Raw genomic sequence first — 27,248 nt, forward strand, 5'->3', positions numbered from 1 at the left:
TGCAATACTGTGAAATCTGAACAAGATCCGACTGAATTTTTGATCAGAATTCTCGGACATTACTTCATTACAGAGTGGTATAAAACGTGCAGAAACTCTATTAATCTTGACTGCGATGTCATTAACATAGTAAATGAGAAGCAAGGCACCCATCAATTCAGTACGTCAGAAAACTATGAGTTCACGTAACCCATGCGTTCGGAATCCATGCTAACTGGCGTGGAGGAGGTCATACTGTTTGAGATTCGTCGTTTCCCTTGATCTTAAAAGAGTTTCCAGATTCTTACTCTCATGCGACCACTTTCTTTCCCTCTGATAGTCATAAAGAACGGCTTGGATATGTAAAACGTTACATACAGGGATAAACATACTGCATTCATTAAAAATTGGATATTAATGGTTACTGGAAGTCACTTAACATACAACGATTGTAATTATTGAATTGTTGAATTTTAGGAAGATTTATGGTACAGAAACTGGAACAAGGGAAAGAAGGCACAGTGAGGATCTGTATCGGTTACTTAAGAAAGTTGATACTCGGAGAATTACTGAAAGAAGAAGACTACAATGAGCATGAGATGTTCTCCAGCAGAGAATACTCTAACAAAGTAATCGTGCATCAACTAAGTAGTAGACGTCCAAGAGATCGTCCGCGAACGAGTTGGATGGACATACCTGTAGTGACCCTGGACGAAGCAGAACGAACAGCCAACATTGAGAACGCCCATGACAAAAGTTAATATGCAAACATATGTAAAGAATTTTTGTCGTGTTGCAATTATAGATGTGCTGATCATTTAGTTATATTTTATGTTTATGTATCTGTATATTTTTGTCTCCTGCTATGGGCCTAAATGGCCCTTTTATGTGCAGTAAATGATGATGGTAATGATGATTATTGAGTAAGTATTGTATAAGCTCGATAGACAACATAGTAGTGTACTGGTCACCTTGGAGCGCTGTAGACGATACCAGACGGTCAAGTGAATCTTCAACGCTGACGTAATTCGTGGCGGTGAGTTACTCTGTATGTGCCAGTCTATTGCAGAGAATCAGTGCAGAAGACTGGTCGACGTGGGGACGTGGCGGATTGGCAGAAGTTAGCCATTGTGATTGAACGTGCCCGTGATCGTACTGTGAATGAAATTGCTCGATTTGTTGCTGTATCAACGTAGACTGCACAACTGTCCAACGTGCCTGAGCCGTGGTAAAATATGCTGATTTGAAGAGAGCGCCGCAGCGCGTAGTGTAAAGCAGTCGCCTTCCGTTTCTGGCGGTGGCGCCGCTGCGGCAATCACAGCTTTGGTGTCTCCCTCTGTTGGGGAAAGGGGAAAAGTTGCCTGTTCACGTGCATTTAAGGGGCGCTATGAGCACGGCAGTTGGTCAGTCCCCCCCTACCCTCCATCTCTATACCCTTCATCTCCTTTCCCGAGGTGGCTTCCGTCAACTCCCCTTCCCGGATGATGCCCTCTCTCCCTCCATTTATCCTTCCTATCAACTCTGATCCTCAATCCCCCTCCTTTCCTCTGTCCTTTCCCTGAGCTCCCTCTTCCCCCCCCCCCCTTCCGTCCTGTTTTTCTCCCCACTAAACCTCTCCCTACCTCCCTTCCCCCCCCCAGTCCTTTTGTATTCCCCTCCTCTGCCTACCCCACTCCCTGTCGCGTCTGCCCCCCACCCCTCTTATGGGTCCTCATCCTCCTTCAGCTCCCTTCCCGGCTCCCCCCTTCGCTTTTACTCTCCTATCCCCCCTTTTTTGTTTTCCCATCTTCTGTCCAGTTTCCCCCCACCTGCTCTCGACTGTGGTGTCACATTTGCCAACTTTTTAGTGCAGTGTTCCAGTGACTATTCAGTGTTGTTTGTCTTTCTCGTGTTGCGAACAGAAACCATGCTGTCGCTAGGTGTGAATTTTATGCGAACAGAATCCAGACTGTCGCCGTTTTTTTTTTTTTTTAATTGTCTATTGTTTTCCCTGTCTGCTTCGTATGTATTTTTATTAGCGTCATCATCCCTGTGTTGTTGTTTTAAGTTCCACGATTTCTTTTCGCCTTGTTACTCTCTAAGTCTCCGATTTTATCGCCTGGTTTTTATTATTTGTTCTCTTGATCTCTGTCACGAAATCTGTCGGCTGAAGAGCGGCATACTAAGCTGCTGCCAGCCCGCCCCCTTTGGGGGGAATTGAAATTCAATAAATGAAAAAAAAAATTGGTCAGTCTGCCAGGTGAGTCTGTCAGTCGGAGTGAGGCTAGGTCAGTCTCGCGTCACCAGTTGCTGGTCTGTCTCTCGTTTGCATTTCTGTGGCAGTTAGTGTTTGTCCGTCGTCGGAGTGCTAGTATGTCTGTCGTTTGGATCAAACTTTAAAGCCAGAAAATGAGAGTCTTGCCACTCCGCCAGTAACAGAACTCAGCTAGTGGTCGCCCGGTCGGGGCTGAGTTCCTGCATCTGAGTCTGCGCATTAGGCCGCCAGTCTGCTCGAGTTGCTCGGCCAACGGTCATTGGCGGTTGGATCGGTCGGTTGGTTGGTCGCGCACTGAGACACGAGATGACTTGTCCGCCTTCGTCGTCGGCGCATGTGAGGTCCCCACTTGAGTCCAGTGGGCAGCGCCATATAGAAAGGGGTAGTGGCTTCGCGGTTCACACGAGAACAACAGGAGCGAAACCACGACATAGGGCTGGCAGGGGCGAGCTGCGACGCCGTGAGACGGGAGATCGGCGCGCCTTCCTGCGTCCGTTGAAGCGGCTGGCAGCGGACGGTTCGGGAGAGCGTTGGGGGTGCTGCGCCAGGTCTTCGCCAGAAATCGCAGTTATTAGAAGTTAAGTGACTGGAGATATGTTGTTTCATTTACTTGTTAAATTCTACTTGTTTTCTTGGTGAGGTCACCAGCCGCTTTGTTTTGGGGTCGTCCCACCATTCTTCTCCGTTTGCCCACCCACGGGAACGTGGTTATTTGTGAATTGGGTGGTCCGTTTTTCCCTTGTGGAATTGGGGAGGTTTGTTTAGTAACCCCCCCTGTCAATCTGCCATACGTTAATAGCTGCCTCTGTCATGTTTGTTGGATTCGATGTAAACGAATTTATTGCTTAAAGGCCGAATTCTTGAAATATGTTTTTATCTTGCCTATCATCTTGCGAGGTGGTATATGTGTAATGTAGAGCATGTTGTACATTTTATGTAAGTCTGCATTTTATGGGTTTTATTTAAATAGTCATTCTAGGTTATAAGGTTGCCATCCTTCCACCGTAAGAGTCCTTTAAAGAAAAAACAAATTGCACTTTCGGTGGAAAATAATTTGAGTGTTGTATCATTTCCATCCCTCTTACGGGGTGCATAGTTTATGTGTTTGTGTGAATTGTTAAAAAAAATTTTGTTTAAAGTAATCTGGTGTTTTGCAGATTTGCGCCAGTGTACTCTTTCAGAGGTTGTTGTGAGCGGTCATGACTACGGCCGTGTTGAAAGGGAGCAGGCAAGCTTCTCAGCCTGAAGGCTCATGCTGTTAATGTTATTCTTTCTGCCTCTAAATAAACCTGTAACTTGATATTTGGAGGGTGCTTTTCTGCTTATAATTTTAAATCTGTTTTTGAAAAAGCTTTTAGAAATAAAAGTCACATTTGTTAAAAGTAATTTCATTTTCCATCGGTTACTTCCTGGCAACTACTTCCACGCTCACCTAGTGTGATTAAATGTGTTAATGTTCTTGATGAATCGCTAGTAAATAATGTAAATTCTTTAAGAAAAGATTTTGAAAGTAAATTTACGGTTCAGTGCCGTGTAACACGGCATAAGATTGGTTCTAGCTAACTGCTATCAGTTTCCAAGTGAACATTGAGAAAGAAATTGAATGCAATGGACATCTAAGGCATGTACTTCGCATAAGGTCATTGCGTGGTCCACCGTATGACGGGTGACGGAGGATATCTCGTAGTACTACTAGTCATTTCCTTTTCAGTTCCTCTCTGAAAGAGAGCGAGGGAACAACGATTGTCTATATGCTTCCGTACGAGCACTAATTTCTCGTATCTTATGTTTGTGGTCCGTAAGCACAATGTATGTTGGAGGCACTAGATTCGCTCTGCAGTCAGCTTCAAATGCCGCTTCTCTAAGTTTTCTCGATAGTGTTCCTTAAAAGAATATCGCTTTCTCTCCAGGGATTCCCATTTCAGTTCCTGAAACATCTCCGTAACACATGTGTATTGCTCGAACTTAGCATTAACAAATCTAGCAGTCCGGCTCTGAAGTGCTTCGATGTGTATCTTTAGTCCGACCTGGTACGGATCCCAAGCCTGGGGTGGTACTCAACAATAGGTCGCACTAACGTCCCATATGCGGTCTCCTTTACAGATGAACCACTTTTCCTAAATTTCTTCCAATAAACTGCAGTTACCATTCGCCTTCCCTATCACATTCCTCACATGCTTGTCCCATTTCATATCGTTTGGATCGTTATGTGCAGATATTTAAACGACGTCACTGTGCAAGCAGGACACAACTAATGCTGTATCCGAATATTACGGTGTGTTATTTCTACCCGCCCGCAATAACTTCCTTTTTGCTACATTATAGCTAGCTGTCATTCATCACACCAACTACAAATTTCGTCTAAGTATCCTCCTAAAGTCACTCAACTTCGACACTTTCCTGTACACCGTAGCACCATCCGCAGACAACCGCTAGCCCTGTCCGCTAAATCATTTATGTATATAGAGAACAACAACGGTCCTATCACACTTCCCTGGGGCTCTCATGACGATACCCTTGTCTCTGAAGAACACTCGCCGTTGAGGACAGCATACTGGGTTCAATAAGTTAAGATGTCTTCGAGCCGTCACATTGAAACTTCCTGATAAAATATTTGCTTAAAGTGCTGAGTGAAACTGAATGCAGGTGTCACTTTGCTAGTCTTTATCCTTACAACACTAACCTACTGAATTTACCCTGGCAAACAGAATTCAAACTTTTCGTATCCATTAATTGCTCTCAATATACAACGGTAACGCGATCTGACTGCTACTAAATTAACTCAAAAGAATGGTCCTGACTGAAAAGAAATCCTAACAATAACCTATACGTTTCGTTAAGCACTTACCTCACAAAAATCTTCAATACGCGAAATACTGCAACAAGCGAGCGTCAGTACTGCCAGCTAAATAAAATATTCTAACTACTAAAGCCACCATCAACTAATAGGCATGTGGTTAACAAAGGAAAGATTTTGTTGCAAACCAAATAATGTATTTTTTTATCTGAATAATATGACATCCAGTTCAGACACGAATATAAATCGTCACTGACATCTACTACAAAGATATATAATCATGAATAATATTCAATCTCCAAGTCGAACATGTACAGATTGTTAGTCTACGTTAACACTTCAGACCTCTACCTTCCATCAGTGCTAACTTCTCACATCTATCACCCATCACTGCTGGCTGTTCACCTCCAACTGCCCAACAGTACTTCCATCACTCCTGGCGACTAACTTCCAACTGCTCAACACTACAGGCGATTAACTCGCAACGACGAGACCGACCAGCCACAGAGTCTCTTACAAAGAAAGCGCAGTCACAGATCCAATGCAAAGCGCTACACAGCGCTGCCAACACAGAAGCAGCCCACTTACAACATGTCCCTGAAGCTATTCCACATGCTAGTACCTTCTTTAATAGCCTGCAGTGGGCCACCGTCTCAAACGCTCTCCAGAAATCTAGAAGTATGGAATCTAAGCGGTTATAAACTGCATGTCATCAGTGGGCCAAACAACAGAGAAACTGGATAGTATATGACTGTAGCGCTATATTTTGATCCGACTAGGCGCAATTTTGCCTCATTTTAAATTATACAGATTGTCGAGCACACACAATGAGAAGTGTTCCCGCAGTGTGTGAAGGTGAAGTATAATCCGAAAGTAGTCCTGTGAAGTTTTCTGTGAAATTTTCATAACAATGACTGGAACCACTCATTCATGTTACGGTGTATATGAGTAAAGATGTTCATTGAAACGTTCTCTGTGATCAAGTGTGACCCATCATCTTCATGGTGAGCTATGAACACACTCTTCTTCCAAGACGTCAACAACAGTATTCTGAAGACTACACGCATACGTTCCTGGTCTGACGAATACTAAGGCACTCCATTACACCTCGACTAGCTCGCTAAATCATTTGATGTTAATCCCACAGAAAACGTTTGGCACTACCTGGAACAGGAGTGGAACGTAGCAATCAACATATTCGTAATTTGGTAACAGTATGGAGTCCAGTTTTCAGTGAGTGGTTTCAGCTGTATATCACATACCTCAACAAACTTTTGGACTCTCCCGTCGTTGAAGTGAGGGCATTATCAAGGAACGTAGCAATCAATATTTCCATAATTTGGTAACGGTATGGAATCCAGTTCTTTGGACTCTTCTCTCGTTGAACTGAGGACATTATCAAGGTTTAGGCGGTGTTTTACTACCACCTGTGCGCGATAAGTTTTTTAACGGGTGTGCTTAGGTACTCTGTGATGCGTACACCCAGTTCTTGTGTCACTTCTCTGGGTGATCCTCTACACACCCGGCTGTGTGTCCTCATGTCACGTTGTTCTTGTTGTGATAGACAGTTCGAAGACTGGTTTGACGTAATCCTCCATTCCCAGTCACCATTTTACATCCTCTGTAATTCGGCCATTGGTGAGTTTTGTACTGCCAAAATAGCAATATCGAATACATGTAGTCTCTCTTCTTTTTTTTTTTTTTTTTTTTTTTTTTTTTTTTTTTTTTTTTTAGCGTTGCCTGATTTTATTCGACTACATTCCACAATCAGTATTTTACTTTTTTTGTGTTCATCTTACAACCTATGTTCAAGTCACTACTCGTTCCATTCAACTCCTCTTCGAAGTCAGTAGCCAACATAATTAAAATGTCTAAGTTTTTATCTTTTCTTCCTGAATTTCAATTGTCTCTAGCTCAGAGCATAGACTGAATAACGTAGGGGAAAGGCTAAAACCCTGTCTCACTCCCTTCTCAGCCACTGCCCCCCTTTCGTGTCCTTCGCCTCGTAGCTGCTTCCTGGTTTCTGCACAAGATGTAAATAACTTTTCTCTTCCTTTATTTTATCCCTGCTACCTTCGAATTTCAAAGAATGTGTTCCAATTAACATTGTCAACAGCTTTCTCCAAATCTACAAATGCTATACAGCTATGTTTCCTTCTTTTTGACGTGTCTTCTGGGTTAAGTCGTAGGGCCAGTACTGTGTCGCATGTTCTCACAATTCTCCGGAACCCAAACTGATCTTCCTCGAGGTCGGCTTCAAGCAGATATTGCATTCTTCCGTAAATAACTCGTGTCATTGTTTTGCAACCATGATTTATTAAGCTGATAGTTCGGTAATGTTCACACCTAACAGCACCTGCCTCATTTTGAATAGGAAGTATTACAATCTTCTAGTAATCTAAATGTACTCCACCTGTTTCATATAGACTGTTCATTACGGACGCTCTCAAACATGGCCTTGTTGCAGTTCGTGTCCGGGTTCTAACGTGCTAAAAAAAACCTTCCTCAAGATCGTGAATGGTATTTAACTGCTCATATGTCTGTTTATATTAACAGATCTGATATAACGAGAGCATCATATAGAAAGAAGGAATAAACTGTTACGACAGGTTCATTAGGCCCCCCAGGGGGTCCACAACTCTTTTGTGGATACGTGCGTAGCGAGCATGGGACCCCGAGCTAATGTGGCCCTCCTTCCTTTCCGGGCTGCATACCTCCCCTTTCCGCATCCTTCCCCGTCCCCCATCTTCACCCCCCCCCCCCCTCACCTCTGGGTCTTTCCTTCCCTTTCTCCCCCTCTGGGAGTATGGTTTGTGCCTACGTCCGGAGACGGACGCTCGAAACTGTTACAAATTCCTTGCTTTCTACACTTGCATGTCTTCATCCTTCCTCTGTCCTTCTCTTTTCCTTACCTCTTCTCTTTGCCCTTTTCTCCGCTGCGGCATTTGAGACCCCTCTTCTTTCCTTTCCCTTTCTCTTTTTTCCTCCCTGTGCGTGTCTGAAGGCCGACCCACGCATTTCCATGTGTAGCCGGTGACGGGGTAACGCGTAATTCCCCGCCCCGGGTAGACAGGTAGGACACGTACGTACCCCCTGGTAATGGCCAGGCCCAGGGAGGGGTGATTACCCGAGCTGATACCTTCCGAAAGTGCCGATTGGTCCCTCCATCCGTTTGTCGGGAGGTGTGAACAATCACCTAAGGCGGGAGTGCCCTCAGACAGGGCCCCCACAAGGGAGGAGCGCGCCATCGGAGACGCCGGTAATCATGGGGGATTCTTCCGCAATGGGTTCCTCACCTTCCACTATGTCTGCTCACAAGCGTAAGTTCACTGAGTCTCAGCCACAGACAGTTCTTCCATCGTTGCCACAGTTCCTTGTTGTTTCTCAGTCTGACGAAGGTCACGACTTCTCCACGGTCAACCCTTTCATTATTCAGAAAGGTGTCGACGCAGTTGCAGGTCCTGTAAAGTCTTGTTCCAGATTACGGAATGGCACCCTGTTGTTAGAAACAGTCAGTGCCCTCCAGGCACAAAAATTGCTGTGTACTTCACTGCTCCACACCTTCCCTGTCCGGGTTAAAGCGCACCGCACTTTAAATTCCTCGCTTGGAGTCGTTTATACATGCTCCCTCGATGGATTGTCTGACGAAGAAATTCAGCACTACCTGTCTGACCAGGGCGTAACGGCTGTTCATAGAGTTATGAAAAGGGTTGACACGAACATCATTCCAACCCGCACTGTCTTCTTGACATTTGACAAAGTTCAACTCCCATCGAAAATCAAAGCAGGCTATGAGATAATTTCCGTTCGCCCTTATGTCCCAAACCCTACACGTAGCTATCGGTGTCAGCGGTTCAATCACACCAGCCAGTCCTGTTCCAATCCAGCCAAATGTGTTACGTGTGGCAAGGATGCCCATGAGGGTGTTTGTCCATCTCCATCCCCTCGCTGCATCAACTGTATGGGTGACCACGCTGCTTCCTCTCGAGATTGCCCCGTTTTTAAGGACGAAAAGCTCATCCAGGAAATCAGAGTGAAGGAAAAGGCGTCGACCATTGCTGCTCGAAAATTATTTGCCAGTCGACAGCCCACTGTGCCTCAGACAGGAAAATACAGCACTGTCCTTGCTTCTCCTCGGCCAACAAAGGAGGCGGCCACACAGACTTGCGACCTCACCTTTAGTGCCACGGTCGTCAGATCGGCCAGCGCAAAGATCGCCCATTCAACCTCACCACTTTCGCCTGCCCACTCTATGGCTCACCCTTCATCGGGTTCTGCTAAATCTCGAGCCCAAAAGTCAGACACCAAGACTTCGAAAAAAGAGCATACTCGTGAAGATTTTTTACGTACCCCAACTTCACACCCATCGGTTCCTCCTTCATCTAAACATCATACTTCCAAGAAGGCTACAAAGAAACCCAGTTCATCTCCTTCTCCGCCAAGGCGTGTCCCATCTACAGCACCACCTGGCGGAAATCGCCCTCGGCCGTCTTCTGTGTCACCGAGGCGCACTGCTGGCGGCCGATCAACCGGCCGATCGCTGGTGGCAGGAGCTGCTCCTGAACAACCTATGGATCAGGATCTTCTGCCTTCGGCTGAATGCCATTCCATGCTGTCGGTCGCAAGCTCTGAGCAGTCGTTGAGTTGACAGTGACCTTGGTCACATTCCTCCATTTTCTGTTCACCATATGTCCATTATCCACTGGAATATCCGCGGCATTCGAGCCAATCGGGATGAATTGTCGATCCTCATACGATCCTATTCGCCAGTCATCTTCTGTCTTCAGGAAACAAAGCTGCGTCTCCATGACCGCTTTGTTCTCCCTCAATTTCAATCTGTCCGATATGATCTCCCCTTTGTTGAAGGCACTCCAGCCCATGGAGGACTCATGATTCTTCTCCATGATACTCTCCATTATCACCCAATCCACTTAAATACTTCCTTCCAAGCTGTCGCCGTCCGTCTTTCCCTTTCTGGGCACACGTTCTCTCTTTGTGCTGTATACATTCCATCGTCCACACCAATGGCACGAGCTGATCTCCTTCATCTTCTTGGTCAGCTTCCACCCCCCTATTTGCTGGTTGGGGACTTCAATGCCCACCACCCGCTTTGGGGATCTCCACATCCATGTCCACGTGGTTCACTATTGCTAGACGTCTTCCACCAAGCGGATCTAGTTTGCCTCAACACTGAGGTCCCTACATTTTTGTCTGCCTCCACGACAAATTTATCTCATTTGGACCTTGCGGTCGGTACTGTTCCGCTAGCTCGGCGCTTCGAATGGTTCGCCCTTGATGATACACACTCGAGTGACCACTTTCCATGTGTCCTTAGACCGCAGCCTCAACTGCCATATATGCGCTCGCGACGCTGGAAGTTTGCCCAAGCCGATTGGACACTTTTTTCGTCTCTAGCGACATTCGATGACCGTCACTTTCCCAGCGTCGACGATGAGGTCAAACACATTACCGACGTTATTCTTACAGCTGCGGAACGTTCAATACCACGCACCTCCGAATTGCCCTGGAGCCCCCCAGTTCCTTGGTGGAACGGGGCATGCCGTGACGCAATACGTGAGCGGCGACGTGCTCTCCGCGTTTTCCGCCACCATCCTACTCTGGCCGACTGTATCCGCTATAAGCAGTTCCGTGCGCGATGCCGTCGTGTCATCCGCGATAGCAAGAAGGCAAGCTGGAAATTCTTTATTAGCTCATTTAACACCTTCACTCCCTTCTCGGAAGTTTGGAGTCGGCTTCGACGGTTCTCAGGCGCGCCTAGTTTCTCCCCGGTCTCTGGGCTCACTGTCGCGCATGATACATTAGTGGACCCCGTCGCAATTTCTAACTCATTGGGTCAGCACTTTGCTGAGATTTCGAGCTCTTCAAATTACCCGCCAGCGTTTCTCCCGAAGAAACGTGCAGCGGAAGTGCGACATCTTGCTTTCTCCTCTCAAAATCGCGAAAGCTACAATACTGTTTTCTCCATGCGGGAACTACAACATGCACTCTCTTCTTCTCGCTCCTCCGCCCCAGGACCGGATGGTATCCACGTCCAAATGTTGCTGCATTTATCAACCCATAGTCTGCGTTACCTCCTTCGCCTTTATAATCGAATTTGGACCGACAGTACTTTTCCCAGACGATGGCGGGAAGCTATCGTCGTTCCTGTTCCGAAACCTGGAAAGGACAAATATCTCCCCTCTAGCTATCGCCCCATTTCTCTCACGAGTAGTGTCTGTAAGGTTTTGGAGCGTATGGTGAATTACTGTTTAGCTTGGTGGCTGGAATCCCGCAGTCTTTTAACACCTGCCCAATGCGGATTCCGAAAGCATTGTTCTGCAGTTGACCATCTTGTTGCTCTCTCCACTTATATCATGAACAATTTTTTCCGGAAACGCCAAACAGTAGCAATATTTTTTGATCTGGAGGGAGCATACGATACCTGTTGGAGGACAGGCATCCTCCGCACACTGTTCTCTTGGGGCTTTCGAGGTCGGCTGCCCCTTTTTTTTCGCGAATTTATGGCAGAGCACACATTTAGGGTGCGGGTGAACACTACTCTCTCCCGTACTTTCTCCCAAGAAAACGGGGTACCCCAGGGCTCCGTGCTGAGTGTTGTACTGTTTGCCATTGCCATAAATCCAATTATGGATTGTCTCCTTCCTGATGTCTCGGGCTCCCTCTTTGTGGACGATTTTGCGATCTACTACAGCTCTCAACGGACCAGCCTTCTTGAACGACGTCTTCAAGGATGTCTCGATCGCCTACACTCTTGGAACATCGAAACCGGCTTCCGTTTTTCTCCCAGTAAGACCGTTTGTGTTAATTTTTGGCGACGTAAGGAGTTTCTTCCGCCCTCCTTACATCTAGGTCCTGTCAACCTTCCGTTTTCAGACGTCGCTAAATTCTTGGGTCTTATGAAACTTCCTGGCAGATTAAAACTGTGTGCCCGACCGAGACTCGAACTCGGGACCTTTGCCTTTCGCGGGCAAGTGCTCTACCAACTGAGCTACCGAAGCACGACTCACGCCCGGTACTCACAGCTTTACTTCTGCCAGTACCTCGTCTCCTACCTTCCAAACTTTACAGAAGCTCTCCTGCGAACCTTGCAGAACTAGCACTCCTGAAAGAAAGGATATTGCGGAGACATGGCTTAGCCACAGCCTGGGGGATGTTTCCAGAAAATCTCATTCTGGAAAGTTTGGAAGGTAGGAGACGAGGTACTGGCAGAAGTAAAGCTGTGAGTACCGGGCGTGAGTCGTGCTTCGGTAGCTCAGTTGGTAGAGCACTTGCCCGCGAAAGGCAAAGGTCCCGAGTTCGAGTCTCGGTCGGGCACACAGTTTTAATCTGCCAGGAAGTTTCATATCAGCGCACACTCCGCTGCAGAGTGAAAATCTCATTCTTGGGTCTTATTTTTTCCAGAAAACTGTGCTGGTCCTCCCATGTTTCCTATCTTTCGGCTCACTGTCTGCGATCCCTCAACACCCTCCGTGTCCTGAATGGTACCTCCTGGGGAGCGGACCGAGTGGTCCTTCTCCGCCTCTATCGCGCCTTAGTGCGCTCGAAATTGGACTATGGAAGCATAGTCTACTCCTCTGCTCGGCCGTCTATTCTTCGGCGTCTCGACTCTATCCACCACCGTGGATTACGTTTGGTGTCTGGAGCTTTTTACACCAGCCCTGTGGAAAGCCTTTATGCTGAGACTTCTGAACCTCCGCTGTCCAATCGGCGAGCAGTCCTTCTGAGTCGTTATGCTACCCATCTGTCTTCCATGCCTGCTAATCCAGCCCATGACATTTTTTTCGACGCCTCCTTTGATGTAGGATATGCAGGCCGCCCCTCCTCCCTACTACCACCGGGAGTCCGCTTCCGTCAACTGCTCCATTCTCTTTCCTTCCGCTTTCCTAAAACCTTCTTGACAACTTGGGGTACAGCACCGCCTTGGCTCCGTCCCCGGATCTGCCTGCTCCGTGATCTTTGTCGATTTCCCAAGGAAGGTACCCATTCACTTGTTTATCGTCGGGCATTTGCTGCTCTATGTGCACAAATGACGGAAGCCACATTTATTTACACCGACGACTCGAAAACATCGTTGGGTGTAGGGAGTGCCTATATCGTTGGCGACACCCCAAATCACTCTCGGCTTCCCGACCAGTGTTCGGTTTATACTGCGGAGCTTTACGCTGTTCTCCAGGCTGTCCACTACATCCGCCGCCATCAGCAGATACAGTACGTTATCTGATCAGATTCTCTCAGCTCTCTCCTCAGTCTCCAAGCTCTTTACCCTGTGAACCCTCTGGTCCTCCGGATTCAGGACTGTCTGCGCTTGCTCCACCTGGGGGGCGTCTCGGTGGCGTTCCTCTGGCTCCCGGGACACGTTGGTATCTGTGGATATGAGGCGGCCGATATTGCAGCCAAGGCTGCAGTCTCTCTTCTTTGGCCAGCTATTCAATCGATTCCCTTCGCCGATCTACGGAGCGTTTTATGTCGTCGTGTTGTTCATTTATGGCACGCACATTGGTCGACACTTCCCCATAATAAATTGCGGGACGTGAAAGCTCTTCCTTGTGCTTGGACCTCTTCCTCCCGAACGCGTCGTCGGGAGGAGGTAATTTTAACTAGACTCCGGATAGGGCACTGTCTTTTTAGCCATCGACATCTTTTAATCGGCGATCCTCCCCCACTCTGTCCCCACTGCTCTCAGCTGTGGTCAGTAAGACACCTTTTAATTGAGTGCCCCTATTTTAATCCGTTACGCTCCTGTCTACAGCTATCGCCTGATATATCGTCGATTTTAGCAGATGACACGCGCTCAGCCGATCGCGTTCTCGAGTTTATTAGTGCCAGTGAAATGACGTCAGTCATTTGAAGCTTTTTTTGGGGACAATCAACCCCTTTCTGTAGTGGATTTTTAAGCCTTCCTTCTGCTTTTCGTTTCTCCAATTTTATGACTTTTGTTCCCATTGCTGCTGGTTTCCATTTTTGGTTTTTTACTGTTTCCTAAGTCACCGACCGGGCGCTAATGACCATAGCAGTTTTGCGCCCTAAAACCAAAACAAAAAAAAAAAAAACAAAAAAAAAAGGTTCATTAGGGATGGTACACAAACGTGGACTGGGAAAACCCTCATTCTTAAATTTACTGTTTCCTAAGTCACGGACCGGGCGCTAATGACCATAGCAGTTTTGCGCCCTAAAAACAAAACAAAAAAAAGGTTCATTAGGGATGGTACACAAACGTGGACTGGGAAAACCCATCGTTCTTAAATTCGGTATAATGGCGCAGATCACTGTGACATGTTCTGAGCTTCACAGGGTATAGAGGCATCTGGGGAAGATTCAACCACAAGTCTTAAGCGATTCAGGGAAACCCAGTGAAATCGAAATCAGTATTATTGGACTGGAATTTGAACGGACGTGCTCGCGAATGTGAGTCCAGTGCGTTAACCACTTCACTTGTGAAGTATACAAAATTTCTAAACTGCCCTGGTGCCTATTGTTCTCAAAAACCACAGGTAGCACAGCATTTTGTCCTACAATACATAATAGTCATGGCAACGGTTATGTAATTCATTTCTTCTTCATTTCCACATGCGCAGTGGGAAGAGGAAACGTATTCCCTAGTACAAAAAGTACGAAAGAAGGAAAACTACTAGCGAGAACTACAGGCAGACAGAAAAAGAAGAGTGATGTAACGTAAAACGTAGTCTACAACAAATCGCCAATATTAACAATTCAGGCACATCCACAGGAGTCAGCCGATGACGCTACATCACTAGCCTCCACACAGCTCTGCGTTGGTGTCCTGCTTATAACTTCAAAGCAATCGCACTATCAGCGCCGTTTTCATCGAAGCCCACGCTATCAGCCAGGCATCGTCGCAGAAGCGGAGGTGTGTGTGGCGTTTTGTGCACGACCTGCCATGTGCTTCGCCATACCAGTAGCAAGTGTCGTTACGAGGTACACGGCCTGAATCCCCCTAGCCGTTTTGCGTAGCGGTGATCGGAGTTAAACATTGTAATGTACAGCATAACAGGATGCAATGTCCCGTGCACGAAGCAGAGATGTTTCTAAAGCACGGTATTGTGTCGCGACAGGGAAGTCCATAAAATATACTGGATTGACGATAGTTTCGTTGTCTAAATAAAAATTTTTAAAAACAAATTTCAAAAGATCAGATATGTGACATGTTCGTGGAAGAGAAGAGCCTCAAGCAAGGACTCTGAAAGTTGTTGTCGAAAATGATCGAAGTGTTTTCTAATCCTACAAAATATTCTAACATTAACAGACGTTTCTGGTATTTCTACACATAGTTGCGAATGAAAGAACACAATTTTGTGGTTTTTGATACTTCTGCATTTGTTCGACATGCATCTTTCATTCATAGGTAACGATTATAAAATGAAGAAAAATGGAAAGAACAAGTATAAGAAAATAAAAGTTAGTACTACTTTAACATTAGCCTACCGCTGTGTGAATAAATAAAATGCTCCATAATAATAATAAAAATTGTTCTTGACACGTTATTTTGTATTCTTTTCTTCTTGTCGTTTCTTTAAACGTTTCTGTCGACTCCCAGTAAGTTTTCTGTGTATCTGAGTCTGTGCTGGATATTTCTTCTTTTGGTTTCTTTCTTGTTTTCATCTCCAGAAAATCCTCTAACTTCTTGATATGATTCGACATCATATTTTGAAAATGTTACAATAAACTTTGGAACAGGTAGAAAGTAGTGTAAGGCCCAACACCAGTACCCTACACATCTTGTCGTTATCGAACGTCGTCCAGACACAGAGTTGTTCATCACTTTTGTGTAAACACCATTCGCAATCACCAGATACTTGTTCTTCGTCGTAGTGTCGCAGTAAATTATAAGCTCATACAATTTGGTCAAAGACACAAAATCCAATAGCATTAGACTGTACTACCCGTGTTTCACTGTGCTCTGAAGATTTCTCGTTTGGAATCTTCCGTTGACCTTCTATCAGGTATAGGTCTTAGAATATGATCAACTTACTTTCGTCGACGAGTACATCTTTCCACCGCTCAAGATGCTTAGTAATGTGACTGCTTTGTGAAGTGCTTCGATTTTCTTCGGGGATATTTCTTCCTTCTACTGGTAGATTGCAGAAATTGAGCTACTGTTTTAGCCAAATTTGGCATATAATTTCCCTTTAACTTGTTATAATCAAAGTGGATTTCTTTATGACTGGGCTCCATTGGTTTGGCTAACCCTTCGTTACAGTGAAGCCAAGCCAACCTTCATTTTTGTATCAGTATGCGATATTGCTGACCGTATAGCGGAATATAATGGAAAGGCGCCAAGTTTCACTGCAGGAGTCACCCTCTTCGTGACGGTTGATCAACAGCTGTCGCTGGTCGAAGGATGTGTTGGAACACATTCGCCACTTTGCAGGTGTAGTTGAAAATATAAATACTGGACTACACAGTAAGAGGTGAAGTGTGCATCTGACACTGTTCTACAGAAAATTTATCATGGTGAGGTGGAAGAAACCGAGCGGGGTAGCGGAGTGGTTAGCACACTGGACTCGCGTTTGGGAGGACGACGGTTCAAACCCGCGTCCGGCCATCCTGATTTAGGTTTTCCGTGATTTCCCTAAATCGCTTAAGGCTAATATCGGGGTGGTTCCTTCGGCCGCTTTCCTTCTCCATCCTTCCCTAATCAGAGCTTGTGTTCCGTCTCTGGTGACCTCGTTCTCGAGGGGACGTTTACCATTAATCTCCTCCTCCTCCTCTTCCCCTGCAGATGGAAGAATATTAAAGTCAAATGTAGTAAATTTAGAAAATCGTTCTACTCAGTACGTTTTGAAAATAACAACCTTTTATTGTAACTGTGGCTCGTGTTGTGGCGTACATCGAGGTACACATAATAAGCAGACTCTCACCTATATGCTCGTGCACACTATTAGCAAATCCTTATAGACGCCACATTTTCCTTGCAATATCCGGCCTGTAGCTCGTGACGTAGCACTTTTCTCACGTTTCCGAGATACTGAAACAGTAATTTCGGCTAGCTATATCACTTCTTGAAGAGTAATGCTTATTACATCTGTTGTTGTTGCTGTGGTCTTCAGTCCAGAGACTGGTTTGCTGCAGCTCTCCATGCTACTCTATTCTGTGCAAGCTTCTTCATCTCCCAGTACCTACTACAACCTACATCCTTGTGGATCTGCTTACTGTAATCTCTTGATCACCTTCTACGATTTTTACCCTCCACACTGCCCTCCAATACTAAATTGGTGATCCCTTGCTGCCTCAGAATATGTCGTACCAAGCGAACCCATCTCCTAGTCAAGTTGTGCCACAAATTTCTCTTCTCCCAAATTCTATTCAATACCTCCTGATTAGTTATGTGATCTACCCATTTAATCTTCAGCATTCTTATGTAGCACCACATTTCGAAAGCTTCTACTGTCTTCTTGTCTAAACTATTTATCGTCCACGTTTCGCTTCCATGCATGGCTACGCTCCATACAAATACTTTCAGAAACGTCTTCCTGACACTTAAACCTATACTCGATGTTAACAAATTTCTCTTCTTCAGAAACGATTTCCTTGCCATTGCCAGTCTACATTTTATATCTCTACTTCGACCATCATCAGTTATTTTGCTCTCCAAATAGCAAAACTCCTTTACTACTTTAAGTGTCTCATTTCCTAATCTAATTCCCTCAGCATCACCTGATTTAATTCGACTACATTCCATTATCCTCATTTTGCTTTTGTTGATGTTCATCTTATATCCTCCTTTCAAGACACTGTCCATTCCATTCAGCTGCACTTCCAGGTCCTTTGCTGTCTCTGACAGAATTACAATGTCATCGGCGAACCTCAAAGTTTTTATTTCTACTCCATGGATTTTAATTCCTACTCCGAATTTTTCTTTTGTTTCCTTTACTGCTTGCTCAATATACAGATTGAATAACATCGGGGCTAGGCTAAAACCCTGTCTCACTCCCTTCCCAACCACTGCTTCCCTTTCATGTCCCTCGACTCTTATAACTGCCATCTGGTTTCTGTACAAATTGTAAATAGCCTTTCGCTCCCTGTTTTTTTACCCCTGCCACCTTCAGAATTTGAAAGAGAGTATTCCAGTCAACATTGTCAAAAGCTTTCTCTATGTCTACAAATTCTAGAATTGTAGGTTTGCCTTTTCTTAATCTATTTTCTAAGATAAGTCGTAGGGTCAGTATTGCCTCACGTGTTCCAACATTTCTACGGAATCCAAACTGATCTTCCCCGAGGTCGGCTTCTACCAGTTTTTCCATTCGTCTGTAAAGAATTCGTGTTAGTATTTTGCAGCCGAGGCTTATTACACCTGATAGTTCGGTAATTTTCACATCTGTCAACAACTGCTTTCTTTGGGATTGGAATTATTATATTCTTCTTGAAGTTTGAGGATATTTCACCTGTCTCATACATCTTGCTCACTAGATGGTAGAGTTTTGTCAGGGTTGGCTCTCCCAAGGCTACCAGTAGTTCTAATAGAATTTTGTCTAATCCCGGGGGCCTTGTTTCGACTTACATGTTGACAATTGTGCTGCAGTTTCACTATCGTTGTTATAAATTTTTTGGAAAGATTACTATCGTGTGACGCAGTACTTATTACATCCCCATATTTCAAAGCTACACTTTGATAGTCGTCCCGGAGCTTGCTGCATTGCTCATGTACTCAGCTAAAAGTTTTGCAAAAACGGCTACTAACTGTGGCAAATGTGAGGCTTAACGCTGCTGCCACAGTGTAATTCTATGTCCGTTGCCACGTAAACAGAACGTAATAGTACACTCGATTAGCTGAATGGTCAGTGCGTCTGACTGCCGCGTAGCGGGCCCGGGTTCTATTCCCGGCCGGCTCGGAGATTTTCTCCGCTCAGGGACTGGGTGTTGTGTTGTCCTCATCATCATTTCATCCTCATCGACAAGCAATTCGTCCATTGTGGCATCAACTGATAAAATTTGCAACTTGGCGACCATCAATGCCATACGGTCATAACGTAATAGGTCCAAACTGCCTACGTCGCCAAGGCTTCGACTTCGCAGTTCACACGTTCCCGCCAAATTTTGAGAAACCTGTGTTGCCAATATAGATCGTCGTCATACTATTGCACAGCTCTTTCTGTTAGCTACAGATTGCCGTTACAAAGTACGCCATTGCTCTACGGGGAAAAGTACTACTTTCAGTATCTCGTAACCGAAGGACAGAGTGCTGAGCGCCCGGGCGGTTGCTGGTGGCTAGTGTTTCAAGTACAAGGCCGAGCGCTGACCTGGGCCACGCGCGTGACGGTCGGGGCCCTGGGCGCATGCGCGGGACCGGCCCGCTCTTCTGGTTCGGCGCACCTGCTTCATGCTCCGCTGCCACGGGCTGTTACCGCCCACCGCCTTCGCAGCAGCCGCTCGGCGCTGGATTCGCAGGTTTCCACTAACAGGACGAGCCAGATAAGGAGGCTACCAGATGGACTCAGGAAAAAAAAAGAGCTACTCCTTCGTGGATACGCGAGATCACCAGGTACGGAAAAACCGACCGACTTCGCGCCTTCTGCTTGTCACGAGCCATCGCTCTGAAATATCGGTGACTTCAGGGGTCGCGATCTCTCTGACGAGGGACTCACTGACCACGAACAGGCACCGCGCGTTCTCTTCCCGTGTGCGGCGTAACGTAATTTCCAAGCTTCAAAAATGGCTCTGAGCACTATGGGGCTTAACATCTGTGGTCACCAGTCCCCTAGAACTTAGAACTACTTAAACCTAACTAACCTAAGGACATCACACACATCCAAGCCCGAGGCAGGATTCGAACCTGCGTCCGTAGCGGTCACGCGGTTCCAGACTGAAGCGCCTAGAACCGCACGGCCACACCGGCCGGCTTCCAAGCTTCGAAATGCTACGAGGCAAAATACAGCATTGAAGAAAATCACTGTATGTTAGTGGTGCAATACCCCAGTAAGCTACTAAAATTAAATCCATTGTTCCCGTTCTGACATAATTCTGTGTAATGTCCGCCTTATAGGGCGCAATGTTGCAACGGCGATACAAAAGACCACAACTGGTTCTGTACGAATTGTGAATGTATTTCAGAAATCTACTGCAAGAGACTTGAAAAAGATTGTTGATCTCAATTACTATTTCATCGTTATTATGATGTAATGTTATGGGAAGAAGCCGTTGTTCAGCGTGTGCTTCTTACTACACGATAACAAACTGGAATCATGTAATGAACCGGATCCCAATCAGTCTCCATGAAACGAGGAAAATCTTTATCGACCTTATTTGATAACACTCGATAGCTTTCACTCTGAAACATATGCTACTTTGGTTGTTGCTAGTGTATGTAATTCGATTCACAGCGAGATCACAAGCTGCACAATTAAGTCAAAATTCAGCTGAGAAATCATTCTGATATTCAACTGTAATGGCAGGGCAGAATACACGAGAAATTCATGTCGAGATGGTCCAGCACGTATAAAATTATGACAACTGAAAGAAAGAGAGACAAGCATCATCTCAAACATCACTCTTCTACCTTTTACTCCAGTCAAAACAACCTGGAATGTGTTAAAACAACAGTTCAAGCAGTGACCCGTGAACAAACAGGCATGTTGAAACCTGGACGCAGTAAAATAATCAGACATGGTCGTGGAAAGATGACGTTAAGAACAAACTGAGAGCCCAAAAAAAGTACTGTCACAAGTTTCTTACTTCGATGACATCTGAAAACTGGAAAATCTGCTGTGATGCCAACCGTGACCCTAAGAAGGAAGTTGTAGCAGCAAAATCAGCCCACTACAGCGATATCTATAAAAGGTTGACTCATCAATTGGCGAGAGTGTTATCTATCGCCTAGCAAAGGAACGGCATGGGCGTACGGCATAAAGAAACCAGCGGAAAAATGCTCGAATTGGAGCACAAAACAGGCGAGTATGCTACTCTTTATTAAAAGACTCTGACTGAAAAGTTGGGTACCACTGCCTCATTCTATCTCCCTCAGCAACTTTCGCAAAAATATTGGCATGCGAACGTATTCACGCTTTTTTAAACACGCAACTAAAGCCTCGCTCCCACAAGCTGCTCTAACTGTAACTCGCTCACACCCACTAGTTCATCGCTGTTAAATGCTTTATGGCCATCCGCTCCAGACTGCCCATTCCACTCACTTACTCGGCTCACTCATGTTCATTATCACTTTGTGGTTTTCCATCTGACACAATCACGTGTCTCTCAGCCAAAGTCGGTCCCACTGCTATTGTCTCTTCTCATTGTCACTGTCTCCCTCTCGCTCTCTCTTACTGCTACTATCTCACTCATTCCTTCCCACTGCTGCTGTTTCTTCTCATTGTCATTATGTCTCTCTCCCCCGTTGTCATTGTCGTATATTCTGTCTCTCATTATCACTGCCCCCCAACCACCTCCACTTTCTCTTTCTCTTTACTCCTCTCCCACTGGTATTGTCTCTATTACTCTTTTGGTAACACTGTTCTCTCACTGTTTACTATGTTCCGCTGCCGCTGTGTCCCTCTCTTTCTCTCTCGCTGCCATTATCTCCTTCGCTCTTTGTATACCACAATCACTGTCTACTGTCTTCCAGTATTTATTACTTCTCAGTCTCTTTCAGCTGCCACTATCTCTTACTCTCTCAGCTTAAAAATGCGTTAATATGTTCATATGCCAATATTTTTGTGAAAATTTGTAAAGATGTTGAGGAAGGCGGAACGAGACATCTGTTACTCCGTATTTTCAAGTACCCAAACATGTTTTAGCACCACTGAGCGAACGTCAGTGGGTTTCCGTTGTATTTAATCTGTAATGTGCCAACAGTTTTACTAAATGATTACAAAATTATGTGGATTTTTAGTTCAAACAATAGTTCGTTTCTTTTTCTTAGTACCTTTGCACTTTGTGTACACGATTTTGCAGGACCACTTATGTGTTATTTATTACAGGTAGCTTGTCATCTGCAACCAAACGATGTTGATGAGAAATTTTGTTGGGAGTTAACCCGTAATCTAAACGTAATTTACTTTGTCGCGATATTTCGAGCCTATATTCGTTTTTACTTAAGTTTTCGTGTTGCAAGCTCTTTTATTCTCAGCATCATGGTGAGGTGTCGTGATCCATACGTATATTTACGTGTGGATCACGACACCTCACCATCTTTAGGTTGCAGATGACAAGCTACCTGTAATAAATAATACACAAGTGGTCCTGAAAAATCGTGCACACCAAGTGTAAAGGTACTAACAAAAAGAAACGAACTATTGTTTGAATTAAATATTCTCATAATTTTGTAATCATTTAGTAAAAATGTTTGCACATTACAGGTTAAATAAAACGGAAACCCACTGATGATGGTACAGTGGTGCTGAAAAGTGTTCGGGTACTTGAAAAAACGATGTTTTACTTTACTGGCGGACCTCAAATCGTACAATTTTAACTGCAAACACGCTAAAGGAGCTACAAAACCAAATGATGAATATCTGTTACTCCACTTTTCAGCCAGAATCTTTCAATAAAGAGGAGCATAATCGCGTTTTCTGCTCCGGTAAGAACATTTCTCCGCTGATTCCTTTCCCTGCCACAGCAGGGCATGGGTTTCTTACGAAAAGATCTTGATGGGTCAGTAAAATTTTAATAGTTTACTTATGTGAAACTGAAATAACGCAAAACTAATTTTACGCCTCAGACCGGATTTCACTTGAACAAAAAGTTTGCATATGTTTCAGAACTACAACGTGGTATTCCCAGAATTCTTCTGATGATAACGGGGACACTTTACATCGTATTTATCAGTGCTAGGTCACTTTATAAACTACGTTTCCTTCTCACATAGCATATTAAGTGCGCGAGTAAGATAATTTTGAACCTCTGTATCTCGGAAATAGATATAATATCTAGAAAATTTTCAAGGTTGTTCGAGAGCGAAATCTAAGGAATGATCGTAAAAATTGTAGCCATTTGCTGTTCATAGCCGACTTGGAATCCGCAACTGTGTTTTAGTCCGCTGTTAACAGTAAAGAATGGTGAAAAACGCTTTTGGGCGGACGGTGGGGGGGTTCTCAGGAACAGCTCATGAATTATCTCAAATGCATCACTCGTTCATTTATCTATTTACTCATTCATACATTCAGGGGTATATCTGTCAGTTTAATTAAACCACGAGTTCATCAAGGGTATACCCGTCATTAATCAGTGTATTTAATATTTACGTGCATATTTTATATGTACGCGTATGCCGTATGCAAGATTGCCAATATCACCAGGAGTCAGTGTGACTTCGTTCAAAATGGTTCAAATGGCTCTGAGCACTATGGGACTTAACTTCTGAGGTCATCAGTCCCCTAGAACTTAGAACTACTTAAACCTAACTAACCTAAGGACATCACACACATCCATGTCCGAGGCAGGATTCGAACCTGTGACCGTAGCGGTCGCGCGGTTCCAGACTGTAGCGCCTAGAGCTGCTCGCCCACCCCGGACGGCGTGACTTCGTGAAAGGCTGTTTGAATACTGCTATGCAACTCACCTGCTTATTGAGAGACGCTGCTGGAAGCCTAAGCATCTTTACTTCGCTTGTCTGGACCTGGTAAATGCTTTTGACCGAGAATCATAGTCCAGCTGCTGTACCACAACCCTAAATACGAGTGCTTCCTGCTGCGGGACAATCAAATGACTTCCCTGTTTCTGTAGGCGTCCATGAACGATCTGCTCTTTCTACACTTCTCTTCATCATAATAATGGTTAGTCACCAGGGATCTTCGGAAATTAACTCCCTGTGTACTGCTAATAACGTTTTGCTGGCTAGGCAAGGCAAGGATGACCTTAAATTAACAAGCCCAAGCCTTGAACAATCCGAACTACGTCTCAACGTAAAAAAAAAGGACGAATACCTGCAAACAGTTGCAAATAATATGAATACATTCAAGATCGATGGTAGAGATACGTAAAAGACAAACATTTTCAAGTTCTTTGGTTCTGAGAAACAGCGGCCGACGCTCACTCGTTCCAGATCATTTTAGTAATGCATGGCTTACACGAAGGACACTGATTGATTTGTTTTCTGATAAGATTTCAGACAGAATCAAGTCGAAAATATACCGCTCTGCAATCTGCCCTCTTGCTTCGTATGGTGCAAAATGCTGACCCGCAACGAAAGTAGAGCAACCGCTTGCTGTAATGAGAACCAAAATGCTTCGGTGGACAAATGGCCTGACCCATCATGATCATGTGACCAACGAAGAAATATGCAGACGATACGGAGTGGCACCTATCCTTGATAAGACGAGAGAAAGCCTTCTGTGGTGGTATGGACACAGAACATGGATTTTCGTGGAGAGTCGATAGTAAACGATCTACTGAAGGCCGGGGCAACGTCGGATAGATGCGTTACATATAGACCGGAAGATAGCAGGCCTTCACCTTGACCAAGCACAACGTCGGTTGTAGTCTGACAGAGAGTCAGAAGAGCGGACTCTGGTACACTGGGGGCCAAATGCCGCCGAAGAAGAAGAAGTCTCGAGATCTGGTTCACTTTCTCTCTTTGTGGATATATATCCACTATTTCAAACTTGAATATTGACATTTTAGAGACAATGTCATTATCAACGAGCGTGAGAGGGTAGTGATGAAGGTACTGTATTCCCACCCGGATACAAAGAAGATCAAATCCCCACCCACTTTTAGCTTTTGCCTTAAATTAATCAAGGTGAATGCCGAGGTGATTTCTTTCAAAAGAGTATGGCCGATTTTCTTACCTGTTACTGAACAATTGTCCGCAATTCGTGGTCTCGCGGTAGCGTTCTTGCTTCCCGAGCACGGTGTCCCGGGTTCGATTCCCGGCGGGGTCAGGGATTTTTCCTGCCTCGAGATGACTGGGTGTTGTTGTGTCGTCCTCATCATCATCATTCATCCCAATTACGGTCGGAGGAAGGCAATGGCAAACCACCTCCACTAGGACCTTGCCTAGTAAGGCGGCGCGGGTCTCCCGCGTCGCTCCCCTACGCTCTGTAAAGAAGTATGGGACTCATCATCATCACTGAACAATTGCATCTTGCACTGTTTATTGGTTTCCACATCGACGGGAAATTGAACCATAGTTTTTATTCCTTTACGTCTGCAACGGCCGGCATGGACCCGTTATCGTGCCTACTACGGCAGGTCGTATGGGATGTGCGGAAATTTAACCTAAAATAAAAAACAGAAGTAGAAGGGCGAGGAGGACACCAGTCCCAAACACTTCGCGGAGTTGCTAACTGAAGACGAATCACAGCAGAACTTGCACCCACAGCAAGCTTCCGGAAACAGTGGGGAGATGACCCTCAGGTAGGACCAGGAAGGAGCTCTTGAGACCATCTCTCAATCTTTATACCTTGGTTGGTGGCACATTAGGGCAGCTCCAATGAATTCTGAGTTGTACATCAGTGAGCTGGGGACCATCTACCCAAACAGATCAGAAATCGAGCTTGGTTCTGATACCAAGCACAGAAGTGTAGTGTGATGTAGTGTAGTTTAGTGCTGTGTTGTATGGTAGTGTTAACCAGAATTATAAATTACAAAATTTTTTATTTACCATAGTGTAGCAGACTTGTAGCGTGTACCTTCTGGATTCTGGATGAACATATTGTATATATTTGCACCAGATGGGCAAATGGTAATATGTAGTTTTGTTTTTCTAAAACTATCATCTTTATTTTTCTTTTTATATCTGTTCTAAGCAGATTTTCCCCCTAAACACCATAATGCTTAGTTATACTATCACATTTCAAATTGTGTTAAGTTATTATGTGCCATTTTCATGCCAATTTATGCCCCACATTATATCTGTTCCTTTGTATAGATAGCAGTAGCAAATAAGTAATAATAACTATATTTAAAATAACAATAAAAGTTGCTATCAGTATACACTACTTCCCAATACTTCGTGTAACTATCTACTCCTGTGCTGTAAATACTGACTAACGCTTATTACCATTGCAGTCCATAACATTACCCAATCAATAAGATGCATGACTATAGCAGATGGATAAAAAATAGAAACACCTCATTTTGTAGCTTGATATATGACCTACTTGAATCTGACATTTGCTTCCCCAGCATATTATGACATCTATAAAAGTATCTAGATACGTCTGAGATCCTTTTGGTGTTTCGGTTATGTCGGACCGTAACTCACTTCCAATGTGAGCCAGTTGTTGGTGTCGATTTAGATGCTGCATCTGTAAAAACAATGGTGGCTCTACTAGTGTTGTCTAGAGCTTCTGTGTATAGTGCTCTGGCAGAAAATGAAGCTCCTGAGAAAAGTCCACATGTTGAACACAGGAAAAGAAAATAAATTAGGATTACCTCTAGACACAAGAAAGCATTTAAGAGGATTTTTATTTCTGATAGAAAGATCAGTAACACGTGAAAATTAACAGAAAGAATCATGGCTCGGCGAAAATAAAACGACAGGAACTGTATAGACAAAACATTCATGGAAGAGTTTATATTTCCAAGCCACTTGTAAAATGAGTTGTTGCCAGTGCAGTGCTTATAAGAGGATCACACGTCTGTTGGGGTGTCTTCCACAGGAAATATTTTGCGATTTGACAAAATGCAGATTGAGGATCCAATTTTGAGGATAACGGATTTGTGTGGGGATATTTTAAGCTTCAGAAATTAAATCAATTTACTGATCTAGGCGACAGACTGGTTGCCATACCTAATTAAAACACAACTTTCCTAAGGTTTCCAACAGCAAAGTTCGCAATAGTCCTCTCTCTTCTTACTTAAAAGTTTGGAATGCGTTTTCCATCACTGAAAGGCTCAACTATTTCCACAAAAGTATTTAAAAACATAGTAACTGCGGCTAACACTCCTCTAACAAAAATATAGCTTCGTCTTACTCCTAGTCTGTAACATCATCAGAGCTTCAGCCAATAACAAAGCGTTATTGATGACGTAACCAAATCTTGATATTTAATTATTTTTTAAGCTTTAATTACATAAATGTAACAGATATTTTATGAGAATATTGACTACAAATGCGAGTTGAATGTTATAATGACTCAGAATAACAACAATCCGAACCGTATTTTTAACATAGCAAAACAGCCATTATGTTCTTCATTTTCATCTATACATGCATTAAGTTCATCACGCTGAGAAGAATTCACACAGCAAATCTGTCACTTCCCTGTTCGAACATCGTAATTCCTAAGTATACGTTGTGAG

This window comes from Schistocerca americana, chromosome 1 (assembly GCF_021461395.2).
Source record: "Schistocerca americana isolate TAMUIC-IGC-003095 chromosome 1, iqSchAmer2.1, whole genome shotgun sequence".
In the NCBI taxonomy this organism is placed as follows: Eukaryota; Metazoa; Arthropoda; class Insecta; order Orthoptera; family Acrididae; genus Schistocerca; species Schistocerca americana.